Below are 9,154 nucleotides of genomic sequence, written 5' to 3'. Positions count from 1 at the left end.
CGGTTTCATCGTGGATAAACATGATTTAATCTAATGATTGGGTCCACCTTGCTCATTTTCTAAATAAATCTTGCTAAAACTAAGATTTACTAAAACTCATGGAATTTGTCAGTTTAAACCCCTAAACCTATGTTGGTGATCATATTCATGCATCTATACATGTTATATTGATGGTTTATGATGAGTGTTAACTACCATCAAGAACTTCCCACTATATGCTGATATTGAGAGGAATCCTTAAGAGGTGTACCATCAGTGGGACATAACTGCAAGTGGAAATCCATAGGTGTGACAGTTGTGTGGTGATCAGTAATGCTAGAATGAGCAATAAGATCGTGTATGCATTTGGACTAAGAGATATAATATCCCTTGGTAGAGTGCAAAACCTCAATCCCTAGGAAATAACCGAGAGGACCCAAATCAGATGTCTATATATTGTCCTTGTACTATCCTTTGACATATATACTACAACCTATTGTGCAATCCAATGAGAATTAAAGCCATATTGCCACTTCCTCAGCTACTACATGATGGAGTGTGTTGTCATTAGCATGAGTGATATTGTCAATAGAAACAACAATGTTCTGTACAATATAATATGCACACATTTATACATGATGAAACTACACAAGATAGAAGATGAAGATTGAAGACCAAATGATAACCATACCTACGTTATTTGCTCTCTGTTGACTCCACAAACATCTTTGATCGTGATGTCATCATCATGCGCAAGTGCGAGCAACTTTTCTCTGGTTATGTCATGTGCTACAGTAGAGGGACAAACCATGGATGATGGTTGTGTCTTGGGATGGTGACAAATTCTCTTCCTGGTCTCCTTCTCCTATCATGCCAGATGGATCATCCATGGAGACGACAACATAAGGTCTAGCATTGGCCATTGGCAAGACACAATATAATCATGACGTGTGTGAGGAGCGAGCAGATGTGGACCAAGGAATCGAGATTACTTAGGATGGAGACAAGTCGACTGTTGAGCTCAATGTAGCATGGGAAGAGCCAAAGAGTTGATGAACCCAAGCTGAGCATCCATTCCTCATGAGCATCTGATTCGTTGTTGTCCATGCGTCGCACACTAAGGTTACGTACATAGTGGATGGAATCTATAGACATGTTGCAAGGAACTTTTTCCACTCCCACCACATTGGTGATTGAAGAAATAGCGCTACCATGCCCTTTCCTGCCTTCCTCTCATGGATCTCATCAATAATGCGACCATGTGCCCCAAAGATCCCCTCCCTTATCATTTCTTCTCCCAAACCATTCATGTGCCCTCCAATCAAGATGACATGTTTGGTCTTGATCTCAACTCGTTAGCAGCTCTTGATTTCCTGCACATGGGTTCCTACCAAGATATTCTTGAATCGACAACGGTTGTAAATGCAAGCAGAGGTGGTTGTGGTGCTTTTGGCACCCATGGCATTAGAGGTAGCCATGGAGGGTCCAACGAGCATGGAGGAACTAGGTTGTGGTGGCATTGGTGGATCAATGTAGGGTTTGCCAAACAAGTCCTAAACAATGACTAACCTTGGTGAGGAAAGCCACAGCGGGCACCATGGACCTGAAGGACGCTTGAAAGCCCTAGTTTGGTTTTGGATAATTAATGAAACCTAGAACCAACCTTTGATCTAAGTGTGTGAATTAGATAAGGTAGTCCAATCCAAGTGATGGATCTAGATGATGGTCATGGTGAAGGTGATGGCCACAAAAGAGATGATCAAGTGCTTCACATTTGGAAAAGAAGAAAGAGAAAAAAAATGAGTTCAAGGCAAAGGTATAATGATAGGAGCCATTTTTGGCTTGCACTCAATACACCATAGAGGGTATGAGTGGTTTAGGATTGATAGCCATACTATAAAGAGGGGAAATTGTTGGCTAAGTGGTTATCGAGTGCCACTAGGTGACATGATTCTTGCATATGCATTCAGGACCTAGTGTGCTAACATCTAACCCTTGTAAAATGCTTTTAAAAATCCTAACACACATGCACACAAGTTCTACACTTTGTGGTTAGCAACTTGGAAGCAAGGGTGAAGAGTTTGAGGAGTTAGAAAAAGAAAAGGGGATCACTGCACGTGATCAGACACGTCCGGCCAGTGTACTCTAGGTGGCGCGAGCGTTGGCCAAGAGAACCAAGTCCTAACCAGACATGGGACCTGACTCAATGTAGTCAATTAGGTCATGGCGCATAGAGAGAGTGTCGCTCAGTGGCACGATCAGACACGAGAGATGTCACGTGACCAGATGTGCAGGGGCTACGTCAGGTCAGCGCTGATGCAGGCATCGTATGCGAGCGAAGTGAAGACCGAATGCCAAGCGCATTAGGTCACCTCTTTGGTTGCTTACTAGACTCAACCAGATGTGCCTCGCTCATGAGTTCGGTCACTTCTTCGTCAAGTCCGAACACTTCTTCATCGAGTCTGGTCACACTTTAACAGCGTGAGTGATCGGCTAGTGACCATTGGAGATCAACACATGAGTTTCAAAGAGCGACACATGGATGGCCATGGGCAATCATACTCTAGCCGACTAGATGCTGTGGTGCATCCAATCAGTGCGTCTGGTTAAGCCCTAAGGCTCCAATGTCTCTCTAAGTCTTAGGACCTCTATAAACAGAAGTGCTTTTCTTTGGGCTCACTCTCTTAGACATTTTCACATGTGATACATCCTTGTGAGCCTAAGCAAACACCTCCCACTCATCTCCATCATTGATTCATCATCTTTGTGAGATTGGGAGTGATTCCTAGTGCATTTGCTTGAGTGATTGCATCTAGTGGCACTTGGGGATCATTGTTTCTTGTTACTCTTAGTGGTTGCCACCACCTAGATGGCTTGGAGCAGTGGAGGAGCATCAGCACGTGTTGGTGATTGTTCATGGCCATCTCCTAGTGATTGTGAGGGGTCTTGTACCTTCCCCGGTAGAGAGACAAAAGGTAACTCTAGTAAATTGCTTGTATCATTGAGTTACCTCACTTGTGGTTGGTTCTTGCAGCACCCTTGTGGTGGGCTAGGTGTGTGATACCTATTAGCCATCGAAATTTATTGGAAATTTAAATATGAGATGCAACTAATGAAATATGGTAAATAAATGCAATAGATAGAGAACTTACCTTTTTGATAGGCTCAAGGTCATTCGTCCTTGGGCGGAAGCATTTCCTCTTATTCCACATCGAAAGCCTTGTCAGGATTAGGGGATGATGAATTTGAGGATAGATCTTTCTTTTTACGGCACCTCTTTCTATTCTTCTTCTTCTTGATAGGCTTCTCTGGATATTCAATTAGCTTTGGTTTCTTCATCTTGATTCTCTTTGGATGCTTCTTATTTTTCTGTTTCTCATCAAAGAGGGGTTGTCTAGAGGCAAAAGCAAATATTTCTTTTCTTCCAGCAAAGTGGAATTAGATTTGCCCAGAAACCACATATATGCAAGCATTTGCAGTATTAAGGAAAGGACGACCAAGGATTAAAGGTATATCATCGGCGTTGCCCATGTCTAAGATCATAAAATCTATTGGAACATAAGCACTCCTAACTTTAACTAATAAATCAGTGGCTACTCCCTCGAGATAACGGGTGGATTGATCGGCTAGCTGTAAGTAAACTGAAGTTGGAGCTAAGGTAGTGTAAATGTGGCAGAACCACCCAAGTTATATGGCCCACATGTGCCTGACATTGTCCTTTAGACTTCAGACTACTATACATGGGAGCCAGACAACTCCGGTAGTCTATCGAGTGTCCTTGAGGAACCCCAAATCATCCACGTTTACCTTTTCAAGCAGGATAGATCATAGGAAGCATTGTAGTATTACAACAGTTGTACAAATATATTATATTAGAGTAAGTGGCGAAAGTCTTACAAACCATAAGTTTATAAACTATTTATTTAGTTATTACAACCCATAAGTTTTATCCATTCAGGCAGTAGGGTAGCAAAAGGGTATCACTTATACTACAATCAAAAGAAGTTCACCCTACCCAAGGGTGCACGACAACTGCTCTACTACTGAGACTCCTCTAGAACCATCATGCAACAAGGGCATAAGCCTACCTGCTCATGAGGCTTAGCTGCAACAAGGGTTTAACAAACCCTAAGTATAAGGTACTCAACAAGACGTAACCGACGAAAAGGAAAGACTCCAAGGATATGCAGGATTACGGAGAATCAAGGTAAGTCTATAGCAAAGAATTAAGATTAATTTTGCAGAAAAGCTTACTAACATTTGATCCTTACTTTCCATGTTTTAGCTCAAGTTAAATCATTATAAGTCTCCAATTTGCTCCTATTCTAACTCACTCACTTATTTAATAGTCTGTAACATGATCATAAGTAACATTGTTTCATTGATTAACTACGATGTAGAGCAGAGAGTCGAGTCTTCTTCTCCATGGAGCAATAGGGATTCGAATAGATTTGGCCCAGCTAGGGTTTCCTTACCACATGACATATGTAGGTCTAGGACTGGTCCTGAACCTACATATATCAACCCTCACTCGGATCCTCCAAAACATGAACAGGTCCAGCGCTACATGAGAGCACAGTACTCTACCTCCCTACGCCACTCCTGGTGGATTCATAGGATGGGTACATGCTACTCTCGCCATCTCTCCACTCCCAGTGCGTGGTTGGCCTTTCACATAATGGAATAGCTGAGGTATTAGGCTTACCGAAGTATGTGGCCAGTACTACAAGCTCCCGACTCACAATAGGTCTACAACAGTATGGTCCTTAACTGACATAGATGGGACAAGCACAACTAGGTAAACATATTGGCTTAACCTCTAGAGACATGACCCGTGTCCCGTTCGGTCTCTAGTTGAGACAATATTCATTATTAAGCTCTCAGGACATTTCCTGAGGAAAGAACCATTGCAAATGATGAAATCATCACTCGACTCTTATTACAAAGCAAGGCTAAGCATAACTAAACTTATGTGACCAAAAGGTAATAAGGAATAGTAAAAGAATATCAAGGTAGGTAATGCAGCAATTGGGAATCAATCAACTCCTATAGTACTTAATGCACCCAAACATGAGACTTATGTGAATAATATTTGTAAAACACAAGGAAGTTGTTGTATGCTCTGGGGCTTGCCTATGGTGTTGGGGTGGTCACACTCTTTAGGTGTTCCATAGATATAATCCCCCACCTCCTCTGAATGAAAACCCAACTCAGGAACTTGCTCAACTAATGGGTCACCACTCGCGTTCACTATACATAATTAAAGATGCATGCTTGAGAATGATGATACACTAACATACATATGAGAGGTGCAAACATAAATTAAGATGACAAATCAATATTAATTACTATGGCAAAATAACCCAAATTATGCTGGCCCATGTGCACCCATTATTGTCCTAAAGACCTTTGACTGTTGTACATGAAAGCCAGATAATCTGGTAGTCTATCGGGTGTCCTCGGGAAACCCCAAATCATCCATATTTTACAACTCATATAGGATCAACAATGGAGTTACCACAACATTATAACATTTGGTACAAAAATATCATACATCGGAGTAGAGTGCAGAAGATTTACAACATTAGGTTACAAACATGTTCAAGTACTTTTTAAGTAAAAACTTAATTCTAAGAGATGAGTAGAACTATAAGAAAATACCTAACATAGAAGAGAACTAGATCATATCGAGCCCACCGACATAACCTTGATTAACAGCACAAGTCAAAACCTACAATAGGGGTTAACAAACCCTGAGTACTTGAGGGTACTCAACAAGAATTACCCAACTAAAAGAAAAGACTCCAAGGGTATGAATGCTTAAGGGAAAGTCTGAAGCAAGAGTAACTTTTGCAGAAAAGCTTACTATGAGTGAATCCTTACTTTCAATGTTTTAACAGTGTATTAAGTCCATATCAATATCCAGTTTACACTTGATCTAAATCTATCACTTCTTTAAACATCTCAACTCATTTCTTCTCATATCCATAAGTCACCATGTTTCATTAATTAACTACAATGTAGTTCAGTTGATCGAGTCTTCTTTTTTGAGAACCAATGACGATTCGAATCGATTAAACCTAGCTAGGGATTCCCAACCACATGATATATGCAAGTCCTAGACCTACATATATCAACCTTCACTCAAATCCTCCAAAACCAAAATGGGTTCACGTCACTTAAGAGCATAGTACTCTATCACCCTACCCTATTCTAGTAGGGTGGGTACATGCTACTCTCACCATCTCTCCACTCCTAGTGTGCAGTTATCGTTTCCCATAATGGAATATCTGAGATATTAGGCTTATCAGAGTATGTGGTCGATACTACAAAGTCTTGACCACAAGTGGCCCTATAATGATCGGTCCTTAATCAACATAGATGGTACAAGCACGACCAAGCAACCCTGTCAGCTTAACCACCAGAGACATATCACATGTCCCATCCGGTCTCCATATTCATCATTTCATATTAAATCCTCAGGATGTCTCCTGAGTAAAGAACCATTGTGAATAATGAACTCATCACTTGACTCTTATCACTAAGCATGGTTAAGCGTCACTAGCCTATCACTACTAAAGGGTGACAAGGAAAAGTATTAGAATATCAATGAAAGTCATGCAGTAATTGGGTATACAACCAATTCCTATTTTACTTAATGCACATATCATAAGACTCGAATTATAAAAGTATTTGTAAATACAATTGTATGTTCTGAGGCTTGCCTATGTTGCAGAGAAGGTTAGATTCCATAGAAGGATCATAGAAGTCGAACTTGACATCAACATCACTAGAGGAAGAACCTTCTCCGAAGCTTGTCCATCACGAACCTCTCACTCTTGTTTACTACATGTAATAAGATGATGCATGCTTAGCATGATGGAATGCTTGGTATGACGCATGATGAGAGACACACAAGTACTTAGATGAACTCAAACATAGTTAACAAACTTGAGTACTACTTTCCTTCACGGTGCAATTGCAAGTAATTGACGTAATGCACTTTTAATTATTATTATCACTAATTTGATTATGAGAGCAACCAATAATCAATTACATTGCCATGGAACAATAGAGGTGAAAGTGTCCCAAGGTCAATAATCAATTCCAAAACATACCCAAGCTATTTCATGATTTATCCTAAGCATTTTGGTATTAATTAATTAATTAAAGCATGGAAATTAAGTGAATAATTAAAAATTATCAAAATAGTACCAAACGTTTTGTGGAGGTAGGATATTGCACATAACATTTACACAAAAAGTGACATGATTATTGGATAATTATTTTAGCCTACAAAAATCATGGATTAAGCATTTATTATTAATTAAAAGAGGTAATTTTTAACTATACCAAAACTACTGAAAATAACCATTTTGCATTTTACCTAGGTAGAGCACATGATAACAAAGCTACACAAAAAAATTATAATTTTATCAGCTCTAATTATTTATTTATGAAATAAACAAGAATCAGCTCATTTTAATTATTATCTGAAAAATAATAAACCAAAGAAAACATTTTGCACCTAGCCCCCTCCCAGCCACAGCGACTAACAGCTGGGCCCCGGGTCAACCCCGGTAAGACGCCGCACTGACTGGCGGGTACACACCACCGGTGAGGTGCCCGGTGACCAGACTAGCATCAATGTGACCGCGGTGACCTAACGCATCAATTGGTAGTGGTGGTTAATCGAGTTAGTGTTCGTGCTAAGCGTGGCCGCAGCCATGGCGCCTTGGTGGTGGTCTGCATGGTGGCGCGATAGTGGACTGGCGACTACAACGCGTTAGCGATAAAACTGAGATGACCAACATGACTAGGAGCTCACCACGAACACGCTCGGACTGATGGTTGAAATAGAGACACGGTGGAGATGGCTGTCGGTGTCAAGGGCAGACGAGGTGGCCTAAACCAGTGATGATGTCAGTGTTCTGGCATGACATGCATGGTAGCGATAAAAAGGATAGTACAATGAGCTTCTGAAGGGACCATGACGCCTAAGAGGGGGGGGTGAATTAGGCAACTTAAAAAATCTAACTCTAAACTATGGCCTCATTTTCTAACCCTAGTAAAACCTATGCAATAGATAAACTATCTAGATGTGCAACTATGGTTTTGCTAGTGTGTTGCTATCTCTACCGCAAACGTAGTAAAGTAATCAATGTAAATGCGGAAGCTAAAGAGCAAGGTAGAGATATGCAAACTCCCGTCGACGACTCCGGTATTTTTACCAAGGTATCGAGAAGCATGTAAGCTTCCCCCTAGTTCTCATTGGAGCCCCTCGTAAGGAATCCCTTGCAAGGGCCAAGCTCCCGATTGGGCAACTTCATGGATAGCCTCAGGCCTTCCCCACGCACAAGTGGGTCTCCGATGTGCCTTCCAGCAAGCCTCTCCTGGATGCTCCCTGCCGTCTTCACTATCAAGCTTCCAGCTGAAATGCCGTGGGCCTTGTTCCCTCTGGTACACGATGGCGGCCACACCACAAACGTGGTTGGTGTGATCTCACAAGACTTCAAGCCCCTCTGATGTACAACAATGGTGCTCGCAAGCACCGAGTGGTAAGAGGTATGCAAACCTTACTAAACACTAGGCCTAAACCTAGAGCAAGCGCATAAGCGGTGGTCTAATCAACCTAAGCACTTCGCAAAGCACCTACGCTAATCACCTGATGAATCACTAAGCACTATGCAAGTGGAGATCACTAAAATGATGTATCAACACCCTTGGTATGTTTCCTCAGCTCCACACCTCTCAAATGGCCGGTTGGGGGTTGTATTTATAAGCCCCATTGAGAAACTAGCCGTTGGGGTCAAATTCCCATGAAACTGTTATTGACTGGATGTTGAATCATCCTGATTGGACACGTTCGGTCGTCTCGACCGTTGAGCTAGCAATTTACTGATCAGACGCTGGCCAGTGTTCGGTCGCCTGCCACCGGACGCGTCCGGTCGTAGATTTGCCGCTCTAGAACCTTACTATACTCGATCGGACGCTGCTGTCCTACGTCCAGTCGGTTGCCACCAGTGTCTAGTCTAGTGTCCGGTCGCCTGTCTGCCGAGTCCTCTGCCCAGTGTCCGGTCGCTTATCTAGCGTCCGGTCACCTTAGTGAGCTCATTTATTTGCGATCTTGCGTACGGCTTGGTTCTAATCTTCGTGCTTGGACTTGCTTGATATC

This window comes from Miscanthus floridulus, chromosome 1, assembly GCF_019320115.1.
Source record: "Miscanthus floridulus cultivar M001 chromosome 1, ASM1932011v1, whole genome shotgun sequence".
Taxonomy (NCBI): domain Eukaryota; kingdom Viridiplantae; phylum Streptophyta; class Magnoliopsida; order Poales; family Poaceae; genus Miscanthus; species Miscanthus floridulus.
This window is presented reverse-complemented; position numbering follows the sequence as displayed.